Below are 14,607 nucleotides of genomic sequence, written 5' to 3'. Positions count from 1 at the left end.
AGGGAGGGAAACAGGATGGGAACGTGGGGACCACCACCCCAAAACCCAGAGCCCCGCTTGGGGGCAGCCGGCGTCCCCACTCCAAGGCCGAGTCTGGCCAAAATTTGTATCTTAATCGTCATTCTTTTGAAGTGTTTGATTTAACGTTTTTAAATAGATTGACTTCCATATAGACTTAACAGCTCAATGTCATAGGCGTTCTACTCTGATGTTAAGTATGAAATTGATCCTGCAACGTGGATCACAAAAGTTATCTTGCCCTCGGTTTAGCAAATTATGCTTCATGTAGTATTTGCAATTACATTTTTAAAAAAAGTTTTCGTTTGGGGTGCCTGGGTGGCTCAGTGGGTTAAAGCCTCTGCCTTCACCTCAGGTCATGATCCTAGGGTCCTGGGATGGAGCCCCTCATCTGGCTCTCTGCTCAGCAGGGAGCCTGCTTCCGGTCCCGCCCCCACCGCCTGCCTCTCTGCCTACTTGTGATCTCTTTCTGTTAAATAAGTAAGTTTTCGTGTTTAGTGAAAATGCAAATTTGACAACCCTGCCTTAAGCCCAAGTTGCCCCAGTCCAGGCCTCAGCTATCTATCCTTGTCTTAAGATAATAATGAGTGATATTACTCAATACTACAACTAGTGGACAGTCAGGTATATGTAATAGCATGTTTTTGCTAATCAGCACTGAGAGGGATTTATAAGTAAAACCAACACATTTCTACTAAAAATGTTACATTTCAGTCAAGTTTTAAACACTTACGAGTAAACACATAGTGTATAATTTTTTTCCTATTGCTGTTTTAACAAATTACTACAAATTCAAGAGCTTAACACAAATTTACTCTTTTATAGTTCTTGAGGTCAGAAGCCTGACATGGATCTCAATCCATTTCCCCGCGTTCTCCAGTTTCTAGAAGACGCCTTCATTCCTTGGCTCATGTCCCCCTTCCTCTATCTTCAAAGCCAGCAACATCACAGAGCTAATGTGCGCCCTTTCCCTTTCTCTTTTTCTTCTTCTATTACTCCTCTGCCTTCCCCCTCCCCCCCACCCCCGCCGCCTTCTCTCCACACAGCTGAGAAGCCTTCTCTGATTTTATGGCTTCATGTGATTAGATTGGGTCCACCAGGATAATGCAAGCAACTCTCTCCATCTCTAGGTCCTTAACCTTAACCACATAGGTAACCCTGTTTCCATTTTGCCATGTAAGTTAACATTACATTCACAGGTTCCAGAGCTTAGAACATAGACATCTTTGGGGAAACATTATTCTGCCTATCACAAATATAGAGTGAAGGATCCACACTAGTGTAACTGGTTGAGTAAACATACAGAAGGGCCCTACATGATATCTCTATTTCTAAAGTAAAAATTTTTTAAAACTTGACCTAATGGTGGGGGGGGGGGGGGTGGGAGGTTGGGGTACCAGGTGATGGGTATTATAGAGGGCACGGCTTGCATGGAGCACTGGGTGTGGTGAAAAAATAATGAATACTGTTTTTCTGAAAATAAATAAATTGGAAAAAAAAACTTGACCTAATACTGCAAAATGTTTACCCTTTTTTTAGATTTTATTTATTTATTTGTCAAAGCACAAACAGGGGAAGTGGCAGACAGAGGGAGAAGCAGGCTCTCAGCTGATCAGGGAACCCAATGTAGAGCTTAATCCCAGGACCCTGGGATCATGACCTGAACCAAAGGCAAATGCTTAACCAACTGAGCCACCCAGGTACCCCAAATGTTAACCTTTTTAAATCTAAATAATGTACATGGATATTCCTTATGTTGTTCTTTTTTGAAATTTTCTTTTAATAAATTTGATGCTATGGATTGAGTACATTTATATGTGAAATTCTAGCCCAAATTAATGTAGGACTTGCTTAACTAAGAAAACTGTGTAATTAGAATCAAAAAAAAAAGATTGCAGATGCTAACCACGATAATAGCTTGGTAAAAAAAAATAAATTCTTTGTTAACAAAGCTATAGGTCACAAAACTGTTTCTTTTAACAATAATTTTTTTAATTTATTTGATAGAGATCACAAGTAGGCAGAGAGGCAGGCAGAGAGAGAGGAAGGGAAGCAGGCTCCCTGCTGAGCAGAAAGCCCAATGCAGGGCTCGATCCCAGGACTCTGGGATCATGACCTGAGCCGAAGGCAGAGGCTTTAACCCACTGAGCCACCCAGGTGCCCCACTAACTATAATATTTTAAACTTACTATATGTTTCAGAGTTTCTGGTAATGAGAAAGTAACCCCCTCAGGCATGGGACTTTGGGACTTACAGCAATGACATGTGACCAAGTGTTGCTGGCATTTGGCTTACACTGACTAGAGATAGTAAGTGTTGGGGAAGGATACCAGCTCAATACCACACACAAGACATTTTCTAGCCAAAAATTTCAGCAGCACCCCTATGGAGAAAGCAGGATGATGACTACCTCTACCTGATCAATCTGTAATTCCAAACATGAGCGTATATTCTAGGCTGTGGTGAGAATACATGGCCTTACCATGACAGAATGACATCATCGTGGTGCATCTGAGCACAAAGAGGCATTGCCAGAAATAATAGCATAAGTATCTACTCAAATGTTACATGGGCACACACCATAACCAAGCAATCAAACTTGCAGGAATCTCTGTTAGTAAACCTTCAGCATAAATGTGTGAAGATAACTTTAAAGGATTTTCAGTGCAATATTTCATTATAATAGCAAAAAAATAGAAAACTCTATTTGTCAGGTCAGACTGCCATAACAAAATGCCACAGATTGAGCGGCTTAAACAACAGCACTTTATTTCTCCCAATTCTAGAGGTTGGAAGTCCAAGATCAAGGTTCTGGCTATTTTAGTTACTGATGAGTTTCCCTCCTGGCTTCTAGATAGTCACCTTCTTACTGTGTCCTCCCATTATGGAGGGAGAGAGAGAGAGAGAGGGCACACATTTACAATTCACAAGGTGTTAGTTATTTTTTATTATTATTAAATGCCAGAACTGGTGAACTTTACCTTCTTGGGTGCAAGGTTATTTTTTTATTCCTATAAATATTCTTGGGTTTTGTTCCAGAACATGCTTCTATTACCCACAGTTTAATCATTTTGGGTCTTGCTTTTAAGATTTGTTAGGCAGAACAAAAGCAATGTGTCATCTAGGATTAATTTTCCCCAATACTGAAGCAAAACCCTCTGAGTTCTGAAATACCCAATACCTTGTGAGTTGTAAGTGTTCCCACTTTGAGGACAGGTGCTAATCCCAGACTTTTATAAGCTACAAGGATTGTTTCTTCTATCCTCTGGGTATTTCTTTCCCCAGCCTCAACTTGTCTCCTTACACAAGTACAATGATCAGTACTCAGCTGAACATTCAAGAGGGACCCTGTGAAGATCCCCAAAGTCTCGCTCTATGCAGCTCTTCCTCACCAGTACTCAGCCCTAGGAACTCTACCTGCCATGGCCTCTCCAAACCCCCTGCTCCATCACCTCATCTCAGGGAGACCACCATTCCATACTTGGGCCCCCACCCCTAAGTCAGAGCCTGAAAACTCTCTCAAAGCAGGAAGCCAGGGCATCCATAGGACTCACTTCATTTGTTTCCTGTCTCTTGGGGATTGGTGCCCTTCATTGCCGACATCCAATGTCTTGAGTACTGGGTTGTTTTTTGTTTTTTCATATACTTAGTCGAGTTTTTAGTTGCTTTGGTTGAAAGGGTAAATTCATCCAGTCATTCTGCCTTGGACAGAAGCAAAAGTCTGGGTGTTTCTTTTTGAAAGCAAATATAAGGGCTTTCATAAAAAGAGAAGAAGCATGAAGTAATCATGTACTAATAAATTCCCAAAAGGTGAAACAGAGATAATATTATTTTCTCAAATCAGCAAAATATTTCTTGCTTTATTTCCAACCTGAGAGGTAAATGATAAGTTAAGCTTTCATCAAAAGGTTTTCAGTTCCTTTCTTCTTAAAGTGACCCTCTTTTGAAAAACATTTGACAAAGTACAACATCCAGTCATAATAATATCCCCCAACAAAGTAGGTCTCAAAGTAAGTCTCTGCCAGAACATATCTCAACATAATAATGGCCATATATGAAAAACATACAGCAAACATTATACTCAATGGGAAAAAACTGAGAACTTTCCCCCTCAGGTCAGGAATAAGACAAGGATATCCACTTTCACCACTTTTATTCAACATAGTTCTGGAAGTCCTGGCCACAGTGGTCAGACAACAAAAATAAAAGGCATCCAAATCAGTAAGAAAGAAGTCAAAGTTTCACTATTTACAGATGACATGATACACAGAAGACATGATACATGATATTCAATAAGGTTGCAAGATATAAAATCAATGTGCAGAAATGTTACATTTCTATACACTAATAAGCAGCAGGAAGAAAAATTAAGAGAACAATCCCATTTACAACTGTACAAAAATAATAAGGCATCTAGGAGTAAACCTAACCAAAGAGGTAAAAGACCCATACTCTAAAAACTATAAAACATTAATAAGAGAAGTTGAAGTGACACAAGGAAATGTTCATGGACTGGAAGAACAAATATTGCTAAAATGTTCATACTCCCAAAGAAATCAATGCATTTAATACAATCCCTATCAAAATACCAATAACATTTTTCACAGAGCTAGAGAAAACAATCCTAAAATTTGTATGGCACCACAAAGACTCCAAATAACGAAAGAAATATTTAAATAGTAAAGCAAAGCTGGAAGCATCCCAATTCCAGACTTCAAGTTATATTACGAAGCTATAGTAATCAAAACAGTACGGTACTGGCAAAAAACAGACACATAGATCCATGGAACAAAATAGAAAACCCAGAAATAAACCCGTGATTATATGGTCAATTAATCTTCAACAAAGCAGGAAAGAGTATCAATAGGAAAAAGACAGTCTCTTCACCAAATGGTGTTGGGAAAACAGACAGCAACAAGCAAAAGAATAAAACTAGACCGACCACTTTCTTACCCTGCACACAAAAATAATCTCAAAACTGATTAAAGAACTGAAACCAAAAAATTCTAGAAGAGAGCACAGGCAGTAATGTCTTTGACATTAGTTGGAACAGCATTTTCTAGATACGTCTCCAGAGGCAAGGGAAATAAAATCAAAAATAAATTATTGGGACTGCCTGAAAATAAAAACCTTCTGCACAGCAAAGGAAATAATCAACAAAACTAAAAGGCAACCTATGGCATGGGAGAAAATATTCGCAAATGACCCAATGAGGGGTTAGTATCCAAAATCTATAAAGAACCATTCAAACTCAAGACCCAAAAAACAAATAATCCAATTAAAAATTGGGTAGAAAACAGGAACAGATATTTCTCCAAAGAAGACACCCAGAGAAGCACATGAAAAGATGCTCAACATCACTCATTATCAGGGAAATTAAAATCAAACTACAATGAGGTAACACTTCACGACTGGCAGAACTGCTAAAATCAACAACTCAAGGGATAACAGTAGTTAGATGTGGAGAAAGGGGAACACTCTTACATGGTTGGTGGGAATGCAAACTGGTGCAGACACTGTGGAAACAGTATAGAGCTCCCTTAAAAATAGAAATACCCTACAATCCAGCAATTGCACCACTGAGTACCCCAAAATACAAAAACACTAATTCAAAGGGATACATGCACCCAAATGTTTATGGCAGTATTATTTACAATGGCCAAGATATTGAAGGAACCAGTGTCCATCCATAGATGAATGGATAAAGAAGATGTGAGATATCTCTCTCTCTCATGCACACACACACACACACACACACACACACACACACATTAGTTAGCCATAAAAAATGAAATTTGCCATTTATAAACAACATGTATGGAGCCAGAAAGTATAATGCTAAGCAAAATAAGTCGCAGAAAGATAAATACCATATAATTTCTCTCTTATGTGGAATTTAAGAAACAAAACAAATGAGCAAAGGCAAAAAAAAAAAGAAGAAAGAAAAAGAAGCATAAGAGAGAGAGGGAGAGAGATTAACCAAGAAGCAGAGTCTTAACTCTAGAGAATAAACTGGTGGTTGCAAGAGGGAACAGGTGATGGTTGGCAGACGGATGGATGAAATAGGGGATGGGGATTAAGGAGTGCACTTGTTATGATGACCACTGGGTCATGTATGGAAGTGTTGAATCACTATACTGTATACCTGAAACTAATATAACACTGTATATTAACTATACTGGAATTTAAATAGATAGATAGATAGATAGATAGATAGAAATTTTAAATAGTTAATACCAATAAAAAAATATGGTCCTCCTTTGGTTCTCCAATATCCTGAGTTTCCTGATGTCATCATTATCTTTATTCCTCACTTAAAAGGGAACTAGTTCCCACTATTGAGATATAAAATATAGATCTCCACATATTGCATGGAGCACTGGGGGTGGTGCATAAACAAAGAATGCTGGAGCACTGAAAAGAAATAAAATAAAATAAAATTTAAAAAATACAGATCTCAGTGCCTCTGACATTGGAAGAAATGCTCTTGCAATTCATGTCATCGTGGTGCCTAAATGACAAAGATTGGATGTAGAATTCTGGAATTTAAGCAATGTAATATTGTAAGTCATGAGATGGCAAGAATTTCTGAGAAAAACAAGGATTTGAACTACACATCTGAAACAAAAAAAAACAATCAAAATCCTCCCTTATCACTTTTGTTAATAACCTTACTTATTGAATATGGGCTGTTATGTGAATAAAAATGAACTAGGATAAAATTGGAATGTATTCTATACTACACCCACAGTTTCATATATACTATCCATGTAAAGTTTCTCTTTGTAAGTCAGTTTGAAAGCAGGACATAAACTATTTCCTCTTAATGCCTACAAGCAAAATATATTTGAACAAAACTGATCTCTATTTTCTGAAGGCAGTCCTGGAAGTCTAGATACAATAGACCTGTTGGTGCCAGTAACATGACATGTTGAGTTTGAAATTCATATAGAAACCCAGGTAGGAATGTCAAGGAATCAGTTAAACAGATCTTTAGAAAGAAAGTTCAGGTTGGAGTCTGGACTGGAGATGTGATGTGGATATCATCAGTGTGGAAGACAAAATTCCAGTCTTGAGAATGGATGCAGTCAGCCAAGAGTAGGAAGTGAAGGAGGCTAAAGACAGAATCCTGAGGACATAATATTTATGGGGGGATTAGGAAGAGGAAAAATAATAATGAAAATAAATGTTCAGATAGGTAGGAGGGGAAAAGTCTATGGAGACTGACAACATTAAGGGGACAGAAAGTTGCAAAGCAGAGGGACGGACTTACTGTGTCAGATGCTATAGGCAGGCCACATGAAGGAGGACAGACAAGGGATCAAAATATTCCATTACTAGTGACTCCTGGCATTGGTGACAGAAGTTTTAGGGCAGACTGAAGGATGATTACAGTTTTATAGAACTTTTTTTTAAGATTTTATTCACTTAAGAGAGAGAGTGCAGGGGGAGGAGGAGGGGAGAAGCAGCCTCCCCACTGAGCAGGGCTTGATGCCAGGATCGTGGCCTGAGCCAAAGGCAGATGCTTAACCCAGGTGCCCCCAAGGTTTTATAGAGCTTTTTTAAAATCTGAAGTTAACATGATCAAAGAGCAACTCATTTAACTTGTCTGTGATTAAATTCCAAAAACCAATCTTTTAACTTCAAGGAGCTATCTGGGCTATTAGCTCCCTAAAATTTTATGAAGATAACTTCTCACTACCATGAATTAAACTTACTTTTTCAAACGGATGGAACAGGAAGGACTATGCTAAGTGAAGTAAGTCAAGCAGAAAAAGACAATTATCATGTGGTTTCATATATGGAACACAAGCAATAGCACGGAGGAACACAGGGGAAGGGAGGGAAATCTGAAGGGGGAGAAATCAGAAAGGGAGACAAACCATGAGAGACTATGGACCTGGGGAAACAAACTGAGGGTTTCAGAGGGGAGGGGGTTAAGGGGATGGGGTGATCTGTATTAAGGGGGGCACATGTTGTGATGAGTACTGGTTGTTATATACAACTAATGAATCATTGAACACTACATCAAAAACTAATGATGTACTATACGGTGGCTAACTGAACATAACCAAACACACACACATTCACAGGCAAGGTTTCAAAGTAAACCAAGTGGAGAAATCAAGAAATTTTTCATTTTATTCATGCAGAATTTTTTTTGCCTGAGGCATCCAGATAAACAGGGTTTGCATTCACCTACCCTAACACACATCTCCTCATTATCCTGTTAGCTCCAATGGTGAAAAGGGGCCCAGGGCTCAGGGCCAAATGCATGTCTTTATCTTCAGACTACTTTTTAAATATCATACTTCAAGATAGCACAAAAAATGAATGTTTAATGCCATTTTACAAAAGGAGTTGAATGTCATTTGTAGACTTAGGAATTATTCAAAATACAGCACATACTGCATATAATTTTTGGTCAGAGTGAGGAAATAATAAAGAGAACCCTCATCATGGGTAATTTTCAAATTTCAATTAATTAACCAAAAATTAAACTTGATAAAAATCAAGTAATTCAATTTAAAGTATTTTGATTATAATAAAATATCTTTGATTAACACATATAAACAACGGATATAATAAGCTGGCATTTTCAAGAAAAAGAAATAAAAGCCATCCAAATTGGCAAAGAAGAAGTCAAACTCTCACTCTTTGCAGATGATATGATACTTTATTTGGAAAACCCAAAAGACTTCACTCCAAAACTGCTAGAACTCATATAGGAATTCAGTAAAGTGTCAGGATATAAAATCAATGCACAAAAATCAGTTGCATTTCTATACACGAACAACAAGACAGAAGAAAGAGAAATTAAGGAGTTGATTACATTTACAATAGCACCCAAAATGATAAGATACATAGGAATAAACCTAACCAAAGATGCAAAGAATCTGTACTCAGAAAACTATAAAGTACTCATGAAAGAAATTGAGGAGCACACAAAGAAATGGAAAAATGTTCCATGCTCATAGATTGCAAGAACAAATATTGTGAAAATGTCTACACTACCTAGAGCAATCTACACATTTAATGCAATACTTATCAAAATACCATCAACTTTTTTCAAGAAAATGAAACAAATAATTCTAAAATTTATATGGAACCAGAAAAGACCCCGAATAGCCAGAAGAATGTTGAAAAAGAAGACCAAAGTTGGTGGCATCACAATTCCAGACTTCAAGCTCTATTACAAAACTGTAATCATCAAGACAGTATGGCACTGGCACAAAAACAAACACATAGATCAGTGGAACAGAATAGAGAGCCCAGAAATGGACCCTCAACTCTATAGTCAACTGATCTTTGACAAAGCAGGAAAGAATGTCCAATGGAAAAAAGACAGTCTCTTCTATGAATGTTGTTGAGAAAATTGGACAGCCACATGCAGAAGAATGAAACTGGACCATTTCCTTACACCACATGCAAAAATAGACTCAAAATGGATGAAAGACCACAATGTGAGATAGGAATCCATCAAAATCCTTGAGAAGAACACAGCTGGCAGCAACCTCTTCAAAGAAACATCGCCAAGGCAAGGGAAGCAAGGGCAAAATGAACTATTGGGACTTCATGAAGATCAAAAGGTTTTGCACAGCAAAGGAAACAGTCAAAAAACCAAAAGACAGCTGACAGAATGGGAGAAGATATTTGCAAACAACATATCAGATAAAGGGCTAGTATCCAAAATCTATAAAGAAGTCATCAAACTCAACACCCAAAGAACAAATAATCCAACCAAGAAATGGGCAGAAGACATAAACAGACATTTCTACAAAGAAGACATACAAATGGCCACCAGACACATGAAAAAGTGCTCCACATCACTCAGCATCAGGAAAATACAAATCAAAACCACAATGAGATACCACCTCACACCAGTCAGAATGGCTAAAATTAACAAGTCAGGAAACAACAGATGTTGGCGATGATGCAGAGAAAGGGAAACCCTCCTACACTGTCAGTGGGAATGCAAGGTAGTGAAGCTATTCTGGAAAATAGTATGGAGCTTCCTCAAAAAGTTGAAAATAGAGCTACTCTATGACCCAGCAATGGCACTGCTGGGTATTTACCCTACAAATACAAACGTAGTGATCTAAAGGGGCATGTGCACCCAAATGTTTATAGCAGCAATGTCCACAATAGCCAAACTATGGAAAGAACCTAGAGGTCCACCAACAGATAAATGGATAAAGAAGATGTGGTATATATATACAATGGAATATTATGTGGCCATCAAAAAAACAAAATCCTGCCATTTGCAATGATGTGGATGGAACTAGAGGGTATTATGCTAAGCAAAATAAGTTAATCAGAGAAAGATAATTACCATATGATATCTCTGATATGAGGAATTTGAGAGGCAGGGCAGGGGTTGTGGCAGGTAGGGATGGAAAAAATGAAACAAGATGAGACCAGGGAGGGAGCCAAACCATAAGAGACTCTTAATCTCAGGAAACAAACTGAGGGTTGCTGGGGGATTGTGGAGTAGAGATAGGGTGGCTGGGTGATAGACATTGGGGAAAGTATATGCTATGGTGAGTGCTGTGAATTATGTAAGACTGATGATTCACACATCTGTACCCCTGAAGCAAATAATATATTATATGTTAATAAAAACATAAGTTGTCAGGGCGCCTGGGTGGCTCAGTGGGTTGGGCCGCTGCCTTCGGCTCAGGTCATGATCTCAGGGTCCTGGGATCGAGTCCCTCATCGGGCTCTCTGCTTGGCAGGGAGCCTGCTTCCTCCTCTCTCTCGCTGCCTGCCTCTCTGCCTACTTGTAATCTTTCTCTGTCAAATAAATAAATAAAAAATCTTTAAAAAAAATAAATAAATAAGTTGTCGGGGCGCCTGGGTGGCTCAGTGGGTTAAGCCACTGCCTTCGGCTCAGGTCATGATCTCAGGGTCCTGGGATCGAGTCCCTCATCGGGCTCTCTGCTTAGCAGGGAGCCTGCTTCCTCCTCTCTCTCTCTGCCTGCCTCTCTGCCTACTTGTGATCTCTCTCTGTCAAATAAATAAATAAAATCTTTAAAAAAATAAGTTGTCATTTTTACAAATAGATGAAAACACTAGTTTTCTTCATTGTAAAGCTAAGAGGAGATAGAAGGAAATATTATTCTATTATAACTTTCTTGTAAGTTGAGTCTGAAAATATCTAAGTTTCATATCAATGTGTCAAGAGTACAGATGCTGAGAAGAAGAAATTAAAAAGAATAATTAAGAGTGAATTTATTTTAATTTGGGGGAAAAAACATTAAAAACTCAGATGTAACAAGTTAAACCACTGGTATAAAATTGATTTATATAATTATTGTTATGGGACAAATTATGTCCTTCCCCCCAAATTTCATATGGTGAAGTCCCAATCCCTCCTCAGAATGTGACTGTATTTGGAGGTAAGGTCTTTAAAAACATTATTAAGTTAAAATGAAGCCCTTAGGGTGCCCCAATGCAATTAACTGGTGTCCTTATTTAAAAGAGAGAGAGAGAGATTAGGATATAAGCATTCATGAAGAATATGCACCACCTCCCTATTAGCCTTAGAACAAAACCCAGACTTCCTGGTCTAGCATTCAATGCTCCCTGCAATATGGACCCAACATCATTTCTTCCCTTGGGCTCTGATCCAGCTGTTACCACAAGCTGCACCAGACCAGATGAGTTTTGTGTCCTCTCCTCTCCATCTCTCTTCTTGTACCAGGAATGCCCTCTTGTCTCCCCTCCACTAATCACCCACATTCATGAATCAAGGCCCAGGCCATGACTTACCTATAACACTATCTTATCATTCAGTTGCTACTTAATCTAAAACTTAAGTTTTAAATTGTTAAGTTGGATTGCATATTGACTTTTAGTAGCTTTTTCTCCAAATATATCTTTTTTTAAACTAAACTATTGGGCCTAAATTTCCACTGATTCCTTCCATATATTGATGATTCCTTCCCTAGTAATTGTCTCCTTTTAATCATTTCCTATATTTCTAGACCTGTGCTCTCAATGGAAACTGAGAGATAATATTGTCTTCAAGGTGTCAAAATGGTCCTTGAGGTTAAGAAATCCATAGACTTTACAATGATCTGTGACCCACAATGACTCAACCCTACCCGCCAAAATTTCCTTAAATGTTTAACTTCTCTTGTTAGGGAGAAACCAAATTCACTTTAAAATTTGGTTTACTCTGCCTTCGGCTCAGGTCATGATCCCAGGGTCCTGGGATCAAGCCCTGCATTGGGCTCTCTGTTCAGTAGGGAGCCTGCTTTCCTTCCTCTCTCTGCCTGCCTCTCTGCCTACTTGTGATCTGTCAAATAAATAAATAAAATCTTTAAAAATAAAATAAAATTTGGTTTAATTTTTTTTCTCTTTTGGGGAAAATGGAGAAAACGTTGAGAAACACTGCTTCTGTCTAAGAAAAAGATTTCTGGCAGTGTTAGTTCTCCAGGACTGCTGTAACAATTTTGTCACAAACTTGGGGGCTGACTAAAAAACCCCATAAGTTTCAGAAATGTATTATTTCTCAGTTCCGGAGGTCAGAACTCTAAAATCAAGGTAACAGCAGGTCTATGCTCCCTCCCAAGGGTCTGGGATAGAATTCAATCCTTGCCTCTTCCAGCTTCCGCTGTCTATAGCATTCCAATCTCCACCTCTTTGGTTATGATGCTGCTTCCACCTCCATGCTTTATGAGGGCCTTGTCATTGGATTTTGGATTTAGGGCAATTGAAAGATGATCTCCCCATCTCAAGATCCTTAACTTAATTACAACTGCAAAGACCTCTTCCAAACAAGGAAACATTCACAGATTCCTAGGAGTTGATGTAGACATATCTTTTAGGGACCACCAATCAGTCACTACCCTGAAAAATACAGATCCTAATTATAGGAAGACAAAGGGTAGGAAACAGAGCACGGCCAAGTGCTGCCTGGATGGCTGCCTGATTCCCTGACTTGTTAGGAACTATGTATCAGCCAGTTGGTCCTCAGCAGTGTGTAATATAATATGCTGTTGTTAAAGGAGGCCATTAGACCCCAATGGCAGAAATGCCTGGGTAGCCTACATAAACAAACCTAAACCTAAGCCAGAGTTAATTCCTGTAAATGCACTTGTATTCCAGAAAACAAAATTTAAGAGCAACCAACCACAGGGCACCTGGGTGGTTCAGTTGGTCGAGCATCTGCCTTTGGCTCTGGTGATGGTCCTGGGGTCCTTGGATTGAGTCCCGAGTCTGCTGCTCCCTCTCCTTCTGCCTCTGCTTCCCCCGTCCCCGCCCGCAGCCCGACACCGTCTTTGCTCTCTCTCTTTCCCCGACCCCACTCTCTTCTCTCTCTCTTTCTCTCTCTCTCTCTAACTCTCAAAATAAATAAATAAAATACTTAAAAAAAAAAATCCCAAGCGGCCAGCTAGGTTTTCTTAAATGAAGCACTTGCTTAAGCTGTGGCCAGTCAGCTAATCCCCTTGCTTTGCTTCTGCATCTCCTCTGTAAAAGCCCTTTCCCCAACTCCTGTTCACAGAGTGCCCCAGCTACTTTTGGTTTGGCACTGCCTGATTTGAATCTGTGTTCTATTCTCAACATCTAATTGCTCAAATGAATTCTTCAAAGTTTTAATATGCCTCAGCTTGTCTTTTAAAAGTTCTGGTGTCGCCATACACAAAGATAAACTTGAAATGGATAAAAGACCTCAACGTGAGGCAGGAATCTATCAAAATCCTAGAGGAGAACATAGGCAGTAATCTCTTCGACATCGGCCACAGCAAATTCTTTCAAGACATGTTTTCAAAGGCAATGGAAACAAAAGTGAAATGAACTTTTGGGACTTCATCAAGATCAAAATCTTCTGTCCATCAAAGGAAACAGTCAACAAAACAAAGAGGCAACCCACAGAATGGGAGAAGATATTCGCAAATGACACTATATATAGACAAATGGGCTGATATCCAGGATATATAAAGAACTCCTCAAACACAACACTCAAAAAACAGATAATCACATCAAAAAATGGGCAGAAGACATGAGCAGTTACGTCTTGGAAGAAAACATACAAATGGCTAACAGACACATGAAAAAATGTTTATCATCATTAGCCATTGGGGAAATTCAAATCAAAACCACACTGAGATATCACTTTACACCAGTTACAATAGCCAAAATTAACAAGTCAGGAAACAACAAATACTGGGGAGGATGTGGAGAAAGGGGAACCCTCTTACACTGTTGGTGGGAATGCAAGTTGGTGCAGCCACTTTGGAAAACAGTGTGGAGATTCCTTAAAAAATTAAAAATAGAGCTACCCTATGACCCTGCAATTGCACTACTGGGTATTTACCCCAAAGATACAGATGTAGAGAAAAGAAGGACCATAGGTGCCCCAATGTTCATAGCAGCATTGGCCAAATCACCAAACTGTAAGATAAGCCAAGATGTCCTTCAAAAGATGAATGGATAAAGAAGATATGGTTCATATATACAATGGAATACTATGCCTCCATTAGAAAGGATGAATACCCAACTTTTACATCAACATGGACAGGTCTGGAGGAGATTTTGCTGAGTGAAATAAGTCAAGCAGAGAAAGTCAATTATCATATGGTT

Source organism: Neovison vison, chromosome 4 (assembly GCF_020171115.1).
Source record: "Neovison vison isolate M4711 chromosome 4, ASM_NN_V1, whole genome shotgun sequence".
Lineage (NCBI taxonomy): Eukaryota > Metazoa > Chordata > Mammalia > Carnivora > Mustelidae > Neogale > Neogale vison.
This window is presented reverse-complemented; position numbering follows the sequence as displayed.